Source organism: Ailuropoda melanoleuca, chromosome 6 (genome assembly GCF_002007445.2).
Source record: "Ailuropoda melanoleuca isolate Jingjing chromosome 6, ASM200744v2, whole genome shotgun sequence".
NCBI classification, from domain to species: domain Eukaryota; kingdom Metazoa; phylum Chordata; class Mammalia; order Carnivora; family Ursidae; genus Ailuropoda; species Ailuropoda melanoleuca.
In genome coordinates, this window is record NC_048223.1 from 39,023,827 (window position 1) to 39,037,697 (window position 13,871).

Sequence of the window (13,871 nt, forward strand, 5' to 3'; positions counted from 1 at the left end):
GGGATTTGTTTGACTTAGACTTCCAATCCCTCAATTGATTTTGATTTTCAACATTTATGTTTTTAATTTTCAAAAGTGCTTTCTCCTTTTTCATGATATCTTTTTTCATTTTGCAGATTCAAACAAATATCTTCTTATAGTAAGTAGTTTTTTTTTAACCATTGTTTTCTATTTCCTAACTTATCTCCTTATAGGATTATGTTTTTTCTTTGTTTAGCTGGTGTTGTTCAAATAGTCTGGGATCTTAACTGTTGGCTAAGCTCTGAGAGTAAGGAAATAAAAAGCTGACTTTGGGGCTCTGTGTACATGGATGGGGGATTTATTTGACTGGACAATTTAGCCATGGTCAATTATGTTGAGGCTCCTAACTGTCTGAATTTTGAAGCCTTTTTTCTGAGGCCATTCATTTCCTCTAGAAATAAATGCTTTGCTCTTTTCTCCTATGATATGGGGTGTGAATACCTGGTTGCTGGGGATTCTGCTTCTGTGGAGGAGGCAGTGTTGGGGTGTCAATGATCTCATCTTTAGTTTTTAAAGACCCATCTGATTTCAGTTACACTTTTCACTTCTGCCCACTGTCAAAACAAGTGATGGGCATCAAGGAGGGCGTATTGCATGGTGCACTGGGTGTTATATGCAAGTAATGAATCATGGAACTTTACATGAAAAACTAGGGATGTACTGTATGGTGACTAACATAATAAAAATTATTATTAAAAAAAGAAATTCTGATTTCATTTTAAACGCATTTAATTGGCTAATTCCTATATATTTTCCATGAATCTAGTTCCTGTTAGCTGATAATTTCAGGGAATCCCAAATTCTCCATCTTCTGCTTGATGCTGAAACTGATTAGCTATTTTTGCTCTTAATCCAAACATTTTCCCAAGGCATTATTTTCCTCTGAAAATCTCCTGAAACTTTCTTTTGTTCATCAACAGCTAGCTTTGACCTATTATTTTGTGCCGATTATTGTTGAAAGCACTGAGAAGCAACAGTAAAATTAATTAAAAAAAATAAAAACAAAAACAAAAAAACCCAAGTGTTTCCAAGTTTCAAGCCTCTCTGGAAGTCTGGGAGTCATGCTTCTCTGCTTCTCCTACTCCATGCCTGTTCCATCCTCTGGGTCTCCCTGTTCTGGTCCCTGCACTTGTTACCACTTTCCTTTTTGCATAAGTTTGATGGTCTCTCTTGTCTGCTAATGTCTGTTTTCCTGGGTGAAGCGCTTAGAGTTTATAATTTTAATATCATTTTAGCAAGTTCTCATCTGTGTGAAAGAACAGCAAGTATTATCTATTCACTATCTTTAATGTATTAAGACATTTTCTAAGATTCCTTCAAAATCAAAAAAACAAAGCAAAAATTCTTGGGGCTCCTGGCTGGCTTAGTTGGAAAAACATGTGACTCTTGATCTAGGGGCTATGAATTTGAGCCTCATGTTGGGTGATTACATAAATAAATAAAAACTTAAAAAAATCTTTAATCTGTAAACACAATCAACAGTCAAGGTCTATTTAGGTCCAGGCACTAAATTTAAATTATATTTTGACGTTTCTAAGAAGATGGTTTTTTAGAAGGGCCTGGGAAGTCAAATAGGGCAGTATTTGGACCCTATTCTTACCTGTTTGAACATAAAGGAAATATATAGCCTCCTTGGTTATACTGGTCTTGTAGAGCTTTTTTGAGGAGATAAGGAATCAATTACCTGAAACTGTGCCTGAAAATAGTAGGTATAGTATTTCCCTTGCTTAATCTCTTAATGTTTTATTTTTCTTCTCCAAAATACACAGTTTTTCTCATGACCCTTTCTATACCACCTGGAGGAATTGCATATGGCAGAGTCCTTCACCTTCCACTTAGATGCTTCCATGAATATCTTTTAGCGTGATAGGCAGAAACTAGGATGCATCTGTTTGCTTTTCCTGGGTAACAAACTACCCCAAAATTTAGTGGATTAAACAACTATTTAGCTCAGAAATCTGTAAATTGGCAAATTGGTCAGGGCTCCATGGGTTGGTTCTGTTGAGGTGAGCCAGCCTTATCAGACCTCAGTCAGACTTGCTGACCTGTCTTTAGTCAATTGCTTGTTTGACTGGGGACTGGAGGACTATGTATTTATTTGCTGTGAAGTATCTCATCTTCCCACAAACTCTACAGTGATATTCCCATGATGACCCATGCGATGAGTAAGGGCAGAAGTGGGCAAACACTGGCTAAATTGCACAATGTTTCTTTTGCTACATTCTACTGGCAAATGTAAGTCATAAGGCCAGCCTGCATGAATAAGTGTACACTCTCTCGTTCATTTCCATCTTTAGGAGAAGCTGCGAAGAATTGTGGCTTTTTAAAAATCTATCAGAGTAAAGGTATTTAGTAGCATGGTCTCTTGAGGGTGTGTCCAGGTAACAATGCAAAGAAAGATCTGAATAATACCAGGTTGAGAACCAGGACAAGGTTTTTAATCAGCAGAATCCCTGACCTTTTCCCCCCATCATTTTGTTCTTACTTGATTTGTGGCAGGGGTAGGAAGAAAACTACCTGCTAATTCGTTCTTGCCTGTGTCTATTTTTTGCAGTCTGCAAGCTAAGGATGATTTATATACTTTAAAATGGTTGAAAGTAGCAAAAGAAGAAGAATATTTTATGACATAAGAAAAAAATACAAATTTCAAATTTTAATGTTCATAAATACAGTTCTATTATCAAACAGCCACACCTATACATTTACCTATCATCTGTGATTGCTTTGGGGCCGACATTGGCAGATTTGAGTAGTTGCCAAGGGACTGTGTGTGACCCACAAAGTCTAAAATATTTACTGTCTGATCCTTTACAGGGACATTCTGCCAACACCTGATTTATAACATATACCAAGTATTTGGAGATAGGTGTGCCATCCATGCAAAGCCACAAGGAAAAAGTAAAATCACCAAAAAATGATGAGAAATTAATTTGAACACACAGAAAAGCCAGTACTTATGACATATGCTCTGAAACATTAATATCTAATACCCCTAATTATCTAAAAATAATCTTGGTAAAGGAAATTGTTTCCTGAGGTTTCTTTTTTATTAGGCATAAATAGGAAGAACTAACAGATTTATCATGCAATTCAAAATACACAGCAGGAAGGGTTTATTTCATTTTTATCATTTCTATAAGAATAAATGGCTTCCTAGAGCCATATTTAATCTTTTCAAAATGGAATGCCCAAATGCCTTGAGTTTCTAACCAAACCTCAGTTGGAGTTTGTTTCCAAATCCTGGGGAGATGCAGTGGGAGGAAAGCAGATGACAGAAGGGGCAAGGGGGCAGCACAGAAAATGAGAAGTTGACAGTGAGTACTAAAAATCTAATTTTTTCCCATGAATTAAAAACTAGAGCAGAATTCACAAGTAGCATTAATCCTGAGAGTGTGAACGCCTTCGAGCTAGGTCCCCCAGCTCCCGAAAATTAAAAGCACAGCATTTTTAGAACTGTACATATTTTTCCTTTGCCTTTTCTGCCTTGTAGACTTTAAACACCTCGATCATTTCCTTTCATCTATTTTTCAGTAAACAAATTCTTGATTATTAAAAAAAGCATATTCTCTGTAGAAAAATTGGAACATACAGAAAACATTTTTGGAAGTACATTTCATGTTTGAATCCTCGTTACTCAGGCATACTTTGTCTTGTTATTTTTTGTCTTGTTTTGTTCTCTGCTTTTTAACAATGATTGTTTGCATTTCCCAATATTACCCACATGTTATTGTCTGCTTAATGTTCCACCAAGTCACCACATGTCAGAAATACTTTCTTTTTTCTTTTTTTCTTAATTTTTCAATATCATAAATAATAGCTGTGAGAATTTGACATCAAGTTATGTTCTTCTGATTTTTTAATTATTCCTTAGGAAAGATAAGAGGTTATCAGGTCAGCGTGTGTGTATATTCGAAGGCTCTGGGTTTATAACTTTCTAAAATTTCTTTTTACTAAGGACTACGATACATCTTCATGGAACAGAATGACTCTAAAGACCATTGATCCCCTGCATTCCATTTTAATTTAGTAATACTGCAGCTCAGTAGACTGGGCTTAGCATGGTAGATGCAGCCTTTCTTAGCAAGGCCTGGTGAGGTGAACAGGGAAGTGGCTGAACATTATGTGTCTGCAGATCAGCAGATTCTCGTGATCGAAGCAATTTAGCTCCACTTTTATTATTCTAGTTTTTTTTTTGTTTTTTTTTTTTTAGATTTTATTTAGTTATGAGACAGAGAGAGAGCCAGCGAGAGAGGGAACACAAGCAGGGGGAGTGGGAGAGGAAGAAGCAGGCTCCCAGCAGAGGAGCCCGACGTGGGACTCGATCCTGGAATGCCAGGATCACACCCTGAGCCGAAGGCAGCCGTCCAAGGACTGCGCTACCCAGGCACCCCTATTATTCTAGTTCTGATGCACAATGTGTATCAGTATAAATTCATATGTAATTTTGACCAGTGCTAACCAAAGATACATTAATGCTTAAGTTTGTATCAGAATTCCCAGATGCTGGGTCAGTGATCTGTGATATTTGAAAAACAAAACAAGACAAGCAAACAAAAAACAATATTCCAATGAATTCCAGTCCTTCTCAGCTGGCTATGGACTGTCTGGGTGATACAGGGAAAATCATTTAATCTCTTGATTCTTCAATTTTCTCATCTATAAAAAGAAATGATTGGACTTGATAAATTTCAAGACCTTTTAAGCTATTTTTTAAAAGCTATTATTCTAATCACACGTTTAAAATGTATGTATTGGTACTTTCTCTCCCAGAGAGTGCTTTAAATTAATCTGCATTCTTTCTTGTAATCGGATTTGGCTGTAAGGGCAGTCATGATGAAAACCTTAAAAAGTTTCCTAATAGCCTTCTATTCTCCTTTTCTTTTTTCCTATTTTTTAAAGATTTTATATATTTATTTATTTGAGAGAGAGAGAGTGAATGAGAGAGACAGAGCACAGGAGCAGCAACAGAGTAAGAGGGAGAAACAGACTCCCCACTGAGCAGGTAGCCCTACATGGTGCTTGATCCCAAGACCCTGGGATCATGACTTGAGCTGAAGGCAGATGCTTAACCAACTAAGCCACCCAGGTGCCCCTTACTAACCTCTTCAAATCTCTTCTCCAGCAATAGGTGCTACTAGTCCTATATTCACATAACTAGGGGAAATCGCTGGAGCTATTCTTCACGGGCAAATGATTGTGGGTTTCACGGCCACTTTCAGGTCATATTTGTGTTAGAAGCAATTGATAATATCACTCCCTATAAAAGAAGAAGAAAACTAATATCTTAAACTCAGTTTTAACAGAAACTCATGTAATGTTGAAATTAAATAGAACTACAAAAGGAGTAATAATAGAATGTAAATGTATGGAACACTGAGCTAATGTAGCCATTGTGATTAATGGTAAGTGTTTTTTTCAGCCAGTGTAAAAGGAAATACTAATAGATTACCTTATTGTATAAGAAGGAACACATATGTTTTCAGAAAAGACAGCTAATTTTCTTCTACTATGTTCTAAATGAAACACATAATGTAAGCATTGTTTTCACCAGAGATTAAACAGAAAATACCTCATACCTCAATAGAATTCAAGAGCAAGATGTTAAAATGTACTCCATTGAATGTCTTCTGAAGCTTCTTTTTAGGCTCACAGTTTATCTTAATTTTTTCACAGAAGTTAAATGGATTGCAACCAAAAAAATAATCTTATTTTCCTCATTCCTATCTATTAGAACCAAGAAATCCATCGACTCAAGCTTAGCTGGCCAAATTTCCACTTAGGGGCTTCATCAACAGGCCTGACAGGGTGTCACATGTACGTTATTACCAACGGGCTCATTTATGGGCAGGTGATATGTTATGCACACCTACAAAGGGTACACTGCATTATCCATCTTCAAAAAGCATCACGTTATTCAGTGTGAGAAACTCTGATTTTGGCTTGCCACAAATCAAATATGTCACATCATTCACAATATCTAATGAAGTAGAATTTCTTTCCATAACAATTTCATCATAATTAGAATACGTGTGAAACACTTTTCTGAAAACATTTGGCCCAACAGCTTCCAACTCCCTTTTAAAACTCCAACCTGAATGTTATCTTCATCACTCCAAGGATCTTAGAGACCCAAAGACACACCAAGACAATACTATCCTCTGAAAATTTGGGAACAAGTCTGCAAACCATTCATGAGGTCCCTATCAGTCAGAGGGATAGGGTTGAGCACTAGGTAGCAAAAGCAGATACTCCAAAAATTCTCCTCTTCCATGTTCCCAACTTTAAGATTTCACACTCCACCAACACCACACTCCTTATAACTCCTTCCTCCATGCCTCTGTGCCCTCTCACTTGCCACTGCCTCTGCCTGCAACATGGCCCCTACGCTTGTCTGCTCGCAATTTCTCCTTTCCTGCCTGTCAGTCTGCAGGTCTCTCATTCGTCCTTCAAAATTCAAGTTAAATCTCCAGTTTTTGGAAGTTTTCTCTGACCAGTGTTGACACGGCCTTAGCATTCCTTCCCAGTGTTGACACGGCGTTAGCATTCCTTCCTTGCCTGGCTCCTCTGTGCCTTATCACACTTTGCACACACTTTGCATCATGTCTGTGAGTGGGTCACCTCTGTTTCACTGCAGGCTTTTGATCCTATTTTGCATGGTGTAACTTATAGGGCAAGACAATCTCCTAAGTAATTTTATGAAAATATATGCCCCACATCTACTATAGTGTGTTCCATACAATGTGTCTTCATTAAAAGAAATAGCCACTGCCTTATTACTTTTTGGTGAATAAGAATAGATCAGCTATCAAGCCATTTTCCCCTAGTTTTACTGTTTCATTTATTACTTTTTATTTTAATTTTTTTATTATATTATGTTAGTCACCATAAAGTACATCCCTGATTTCGGATGTAAAGTTCGATGATTCATTAGTTGGCATATAACACCCAGTGCACCATGCAATATGTGCCCTCCTTACTACCCATCACCAGCCTATCCCATTCCCCCACCCCTCTCCCCTCTGAAGCCCTCAGTTTGTTTCTCAGAGTCCATAGCCTCTCATGCTTCATTCCCCCTTCTGATTACCCCCCCTTTCTTTATCCCTTTCTTCCCCTACTGATCTTCCTAGCTTATGTTCCATAGATGAGAGAAATCATATGATAATTGTCTTTCTCTGCTTGACTTATTTCACTTAGCATTAGTTTTACTGTTTCAGTAGGACACAAAGAAAACTCTTGGGGGACTCACCTAATGTGGAAGAAAAGGAAAGAGGACAGTGCCCCCCAGAGGCTTCAAAAAAGAGGAGGGCTTCATGGGCTCAGAAACCTAATGGTAGGGGGAGTGCTGTTCATGGTTGTCTGGCTACACACAGTTAATCTCTCTACCTGGGGTACACTAGCATTTGCAAAGACTGAGGCAAGATGTGAACAGGGATCTAACCTGTATCCCTCATCCCCATTTATAACTTAACTGGTGTTCTGTGGCTGTTGCTTCTTCAGTAGATGAATTTATTAGGAGTGAAACCAAGGATGAGCTCGTAATTGCCATTTTTCAAGTCTTCCTATGGCCAGAGTATTGCCCAATGGTAACCTCCCAAATATTCACTTTGAACTGTAATGGCTTCAGCGAAGATGTCATGGATTTTCTTAAAGAGGATTATACTTCAATGTATGGGTGTTTAATTTTAACAATCCTTTCTGGACTAAATGCAGGAACAAACGTTCAGTAAGCCCACTCCTTCAGAAGTATAAAAGAATTTTTTTTTTAGTATTTATTTAGCCAGAACAAGTACTAATTAAAGCTGTTCTTTTGCTTCCTTCCATTGAATTGTGAGGGGCTTTTGTTTCCAAAATTATTTCCTACTATTTGAAAGGAATAAAAAGGAAAAGGAATGGAAGAAGATCTACCTAGAACAAACCCCCCCCCAAAATAGAAATATTGAAGGAAAAGAGCATATTTAGGATGTTTAAGTAGGGGAAGAGGGCATATATGGTCATTCTCAAAAGTAAACAAATTAAACCAACAGACTCCAGTGGCAGTTCCATTATTTCTATGCAGAAGGACTTTGGGTGGACTGGAAGAAAAAAATCTGACTGAAAGAAAGATGTTATAGCTTCATTTACAAAGACTTTATTTGAGATTATTAACTATTAATTGTCCATGTTAAAAGAGGGCCAGGGTCTTCCTTTGCCACAGATAAACACACACACACACACACACACACACACACACACACACACACACACACAATACTGCCTGAAGAGTGCCCTGTAGTTTGAGATTTGCTTCCATGAATCTCACTGTCCTGGGACCCAGAGCCTCTGCTTTAAGTTCTCATTCTTTTAAAGAAATAGATCATAAGTCTGCAAGGACTTTGATTCCCCAAACTGGATACTTTCCAACATATGTAACTGAAAATCAGGGGAAATTGAGGCAGCCCTGATTTCTGGGAGTCTGGATTTTGTGGGATAAAGTAAGAGGGATTAATCCAAAAACAGAAGGCACCTTGAGTTCGTGTTAGTGAAGAGCTCCATCTCCTGTTCTGTGTGGGTATGTTCTCAAAACAACTTCCACCAGCAAGTAGCTGCTGTTCACACCAGAGTAATCAGAGAAAATAAACCAGTCTATCACCTGTTTGCAATGCAGATTCTTCTGTTCATTTACTATACCTAAAAATGAATCTTTTTCGCATTGTGGTGGGTACTGATAACTGACAGAGGAAAATACAGAATGAATAAAGTTTTACATGTTTAACCCACAGTAAAGGAAAAAGCTGCCAGCAAATTTAGAGGTTTTCTTGAATTAATTTTATCCTTTCACTTAGAGAATCCAATTTTGTATCTTAGGAAAAGCAATAAGAAAACTTCTCCTCAGCTCTGTAAGACAAATGAGTTAGAATAGCCTCAGCACAGATCTGGTTCAAGTTGGTAAAGAAACATCTTTCTTTGCCCATAAATTAAACCAGGTTTGATCTGTTTGACTCTGTAAAAACTCTTTCTATGTTGGTTTTAACTTTGGTCTCCCTCAATGTTCTGTCTTTTATTACTGAAGGAGCTTAAAGGAGAGGACAATGAAAGGGAAGGTTTTTATTAGAAGACAAAAATGCTAAGGGTCCAATAAATGTGATATGTAATCTCAAAACTGGATGCTTCTAGACATTACATTTTCTTTTTTGTGCTGTTGTTGTTATTCTGTAAGAACAACCTTTTTGGCAGCAATTCATTGCTCATTTTTGTTTGCTTGCTTTCCTGTGTTTTAGTGGGAACACAATGAATCGATAAAATTAAGCAACTTTTCCTCTAGAATTATAATGGGAGGCTATGTAATTTGGAGTAAAATGCAGTGGACTGTAAGTCAAAAGAGCTTATTCTCTTTCTGTATCTGAAACCGACTAATACTAACAACGTCAATGGACTTCAGTTTCTTCCCTGTGGAAGGGTTGCCTTAAATAAAATCTTTCTTTTCACATCTGATGATGTTTATTGTTATTGTGTCGTCCACCAATAGCATGCCAATACTTAGAAACACATTTCTTATTATGCTTATAAAAATGGTGATTTGTATATTTTCGATCAATATAGTTAAGTCATTTCTGTAGAGAAAAATTTTTTTCAGTAGAAGTTCATGAACCTTCAGCGTTTTTAATTGGCCTAACTTAGGGGAAGAAGCCCAATTTAACTTATTGTTTTTTCACATTAGTTGCATAATATTAACCCCAGCCAGTAATAACATTACTAATGTGGCTTTTTTATTATGGTTTCCGGATGGCTGAAGCACCACAAGAAAACTACCATATTAACATTAGCCCTTTATGTTACTGTATAAAATCATACCCAATATCCTGAAATGCTCACGTGTAGTTTGTATATAAATGCATATTTACGATCCAGAAGGCAATTAGTGTGAAATACTGATGAAAGAAAATTGTTTATTCCATGCTAATACAAATATACTGAGTCAAATTACTTAATTTTGAAAATCATCATCATTAATCACAAAGACTGGGTTGTACCCACTTGGATATCAAAATAATTTAGCCACCTAATCAGTGAGAGTTCATTTTTATGTTAGGACCCCAAAATCTATATATAGGACAGTGTTAAGAGAAACTAGCATTATCTCTGCTTTTAAAAAAATATATATATAGTGCATTTTGAAGAAAAAGTTTTTAAAAGTAAATGTAAATATTTGATATAAAGTTGAGAGCAATTCTGGTATCTTCCAAATAACTTACAAGGTAATGGCCAAAAGAAAAGTCATTAAAATTAGTTTTTCAGAGTAGTTTTTCTCTTCAAGTTTGTGATATCATTTATTTTGGATATATACCCAGAAGTGGAATTTCTACATCATAAAGTAATTCTATTGTTAATTGCTTGAGGAACTTCCATAATATTTTCCATAATGGCTGTGCCTGTGTCTCTTCCCTTCAACCCGTACCCTGGTTGTCTTTTCCACACCCTTGTCATCCTTGTTATCTTTTGACTTTTTGAAAATAGCCATCCTAAGAAATGTGAAGTGATATCTCAATGTGGTTTTCACTGCATTTCTCTAGTGATTGAGCATTGAACATTTTTTCATATTCTGTTGGCCATTTGCATGTTTTCTTTTGAGAAATATCTATTCAGGTCTTTTTCTCATTTCTTAAATTGAATTATTTTTTCTTTTGCTATCAATTGTATGAGTTTCTTACATATTTTGGATATTAACTCCATTATTGTATATATAGTTTGCAAATATATTCTCTCATTCCATTGGTTGCCTTTTCACTTGCTAATTACTATCCTTGCTGTTAGAAACTTTTAGTTTAATATCATCCCAGTTGTTTATTTTTGCTTTAACCTGTTCTTTTGATGTCAAATCCAAAAAAACATTGCCAAGACCAATGCCAAGAAGAATTTCCCCTATGTTTTTCTCTAGGAGTTTTAAGATTTCAGGTCTTACATTTAAGTCTTTAATCGATGTTGAGTGGATTTTTGTGTATGGTGTAAAATAAGGGTCTAATTTCATTCTTTTGCATGTGGATACCCAGTTTTCCCAGGACTGTTTATTGAAGAGACTATCCTTTCCCCATTGTGTATGCTTGGTAACTTTGTCAAGCATGTGTTAACTGTATATGTGTGGAGTTATTTCTAAACTCACCATTTTGTTCTATTGGTCTATTTATCTGCTTTTATGCCAGTACCATGTTGTTTTGATTACTATAGCTTTGTGATATATATTAAAATAAGGAAGTGTGATACTTTTGTTCTTCTTGCTCAAGATTGCATTAGCTATTTGGGGTCTTTTGTGGTTCCAAATGAATATTAGCATTGTTTTTTTTCCCCTCATATCTCCGTGAAGAAGGCCAATGGACTTCTGATAGGGATTACGTTGAATTGGTAGATTGCTTTGGGTACTATTCATTAGGAATAATATGGTATCTTTCACTCTAGTGGGATCATGACAGTTCTGAGATTTGTAAATCATTCCTCAAAGTTTTTTCTATCACACCAGGGTTTGTTTTAATTGTGTGGTGCCTTGTAAAAGTTACTGGATTTAGTTTCAATTTCTAAGCATAAATAATTAGAATGTTCGATCAAATGTAGCTTTTTTCTTATTAACTTCCTATCAAAAGACACTAGCTCACCACAGAAAGCTTTAATCAATTTTGAAATTTGACATTTTAAATTAAAACAAAATCTATTTTCTATTTACTACATCATCCAAAAAACCCTCTTCTTTAAGAAGGGCAGTTCTTAAAATATTCTGGTAATTTGCCATTTGTTCAACTACCTACCTAAGAAGGAAAGTTACTTGAAAATATTATGTCATCTAGGTACACACTAAGTCATGGTTTCACTTTTCAGTTTTCTTTCCTGAATATTCTACTGGGAGGAAGAACAAGGAGAAAATGAAAGAAGTTAGAAAAAGCCAAAGTAAAGAAAATAACATATTTTCATGTATCTGATATTTTTCTAAGATATTTTCATTCCTACTGACAGATGGTATGCAAATAGAAAATACAAACATTTGAAATTATCGATGTTAACAATAAACGGGCACCTCTGTTTCCAAAGGTACTTCTTTGTACAAAAACTTACTCAACATACAAGGCAGCTTCATGCGGTCAGTAGGACAGGGAAATCTCAGAAAAACGGGTTTCAGTTTTGCTGTTCACTTTCCTTCCACAAAGCTACTTAATGCATTTAGGCATTTAGTATCAATAGTGAGAATCACTGCTGTCTGGCTGCTCTTGACTGAGACTGTCTTCAGTGGACATCCATCAGTACATGAAGAGTCTGAATAAAAGTTATTGCCAAATCAGTTAAAGATAGAAGACCTCTGAGAATTTCCAAATATAAGCTCTTGCTCAATGAGCATAATGGGAGCCTTGAGTGGGTTAAAGGATAAGCCAGAAGATCAATTTTGGGGTTAACCACTCCATAGAAGCACAAAAAAAACCATAGATATGAATTTAAGTTTCCGATCAGTATTTCTTAAGTAACTAGTGAAATGTAATCTGAACTCAGCCCTACCGAAGTAAACAGAATTTTAGAGTGTGGATTTTAAAGGAAAAGTCCTTGTCAGCAATAGCCTGTTTCTGGGGAGGAAATTTATGTCAGGATAATGCCACTTCTGCAAGCAGGCCTTTGACTATCCCTTGAGTGAAGTACTCATGATTCACTGATACCCTAAAATCACATGGTTTCTTGCATGCTATGGTGATATTTTTAGGGAAAAAAACCAATTTATGGTAATATGTAAATTTTAATGTTTTTCATTTGATTTCCAAAGTGATGCCTGGTTTGGCAAGTCACTGCAAGAAAGTGAGGAAGAACAAAATCTTCAGAGCCACAGTTTCCCATGTGTAAGCCAGAAGAAACTTTAAAACAAAATTTGGACATGATTTTAATAATTATATTTATGTATATTAAATTTATTTTGGCCAGTTGTGAAAGAATAGCATATCCAAATACAAATGGTAAAAAAAAAAAATTGGAATGAAAGACAAATATGAATGTTAGAAAATGTTTTCTATCTAACGCATGTAAAAAAAATTGTTTCTGATAAAAAAGAAAAGTACACTATATGCTGGCTAATTGGGCATAATAAAAAAAAGAAAGAAAGGTACGCAACTATTGTTAATATAAAATCAGATTCTTAATACACCTTCCCAGAAATGTTAAATGAATATCCAAAGAATGTTGTACTAATGGGGTTTAAATTATTAACTTGCCTGGATTGTCCTCATTGTCATCCATGCCATATACTAAGATTAACTTTGTCCTAGCTTAGTGTAGCAGGCTTCTTATCACTGGAGGAATCAGTGATGGAACACATCATCCAGAAAATAGCTCCACCTACAATCACTGTATTGACTCTCACTGATGTTCAAAATAAGCATTGCCCAAGGCTTATAGGAATGTTATATAATGGAGCTAAGAAGAGAACCTTCAACTGTACAAAGTTTCTGTAAGATCAATTTCCTGATTTATTTTCATAGGAGCGTATTTAAAATCTGAAAGGTAACCCTTTCATTGCTAGCTGAAACAACATTGTGAATCCCCCTCCCCTGCCCCAGGGAATGTTCCTTTGGGTAGGCCCTGAATTATCTCTAGGGAAGAGCTTCCTTGTCCATTGTTCTTTGAGATCCCTGGTTCCAATCTGTGGAGTTCTCCCTTCACCTCTTTCTTCTTTGGCTATCTCTGAAGTGGGTATTGGGGAACCAATCCTTCTTACAGGTTGTACATCTGTCTCAACCCTCATTCTGCTCATGATGGCTGAGTCCAAGACTCAGCCAGGGAACTTTTAAATACAGCCACATGGTCTATTCGACAATATAATTCTCTCAGAATGCAATAGATTTCTTACC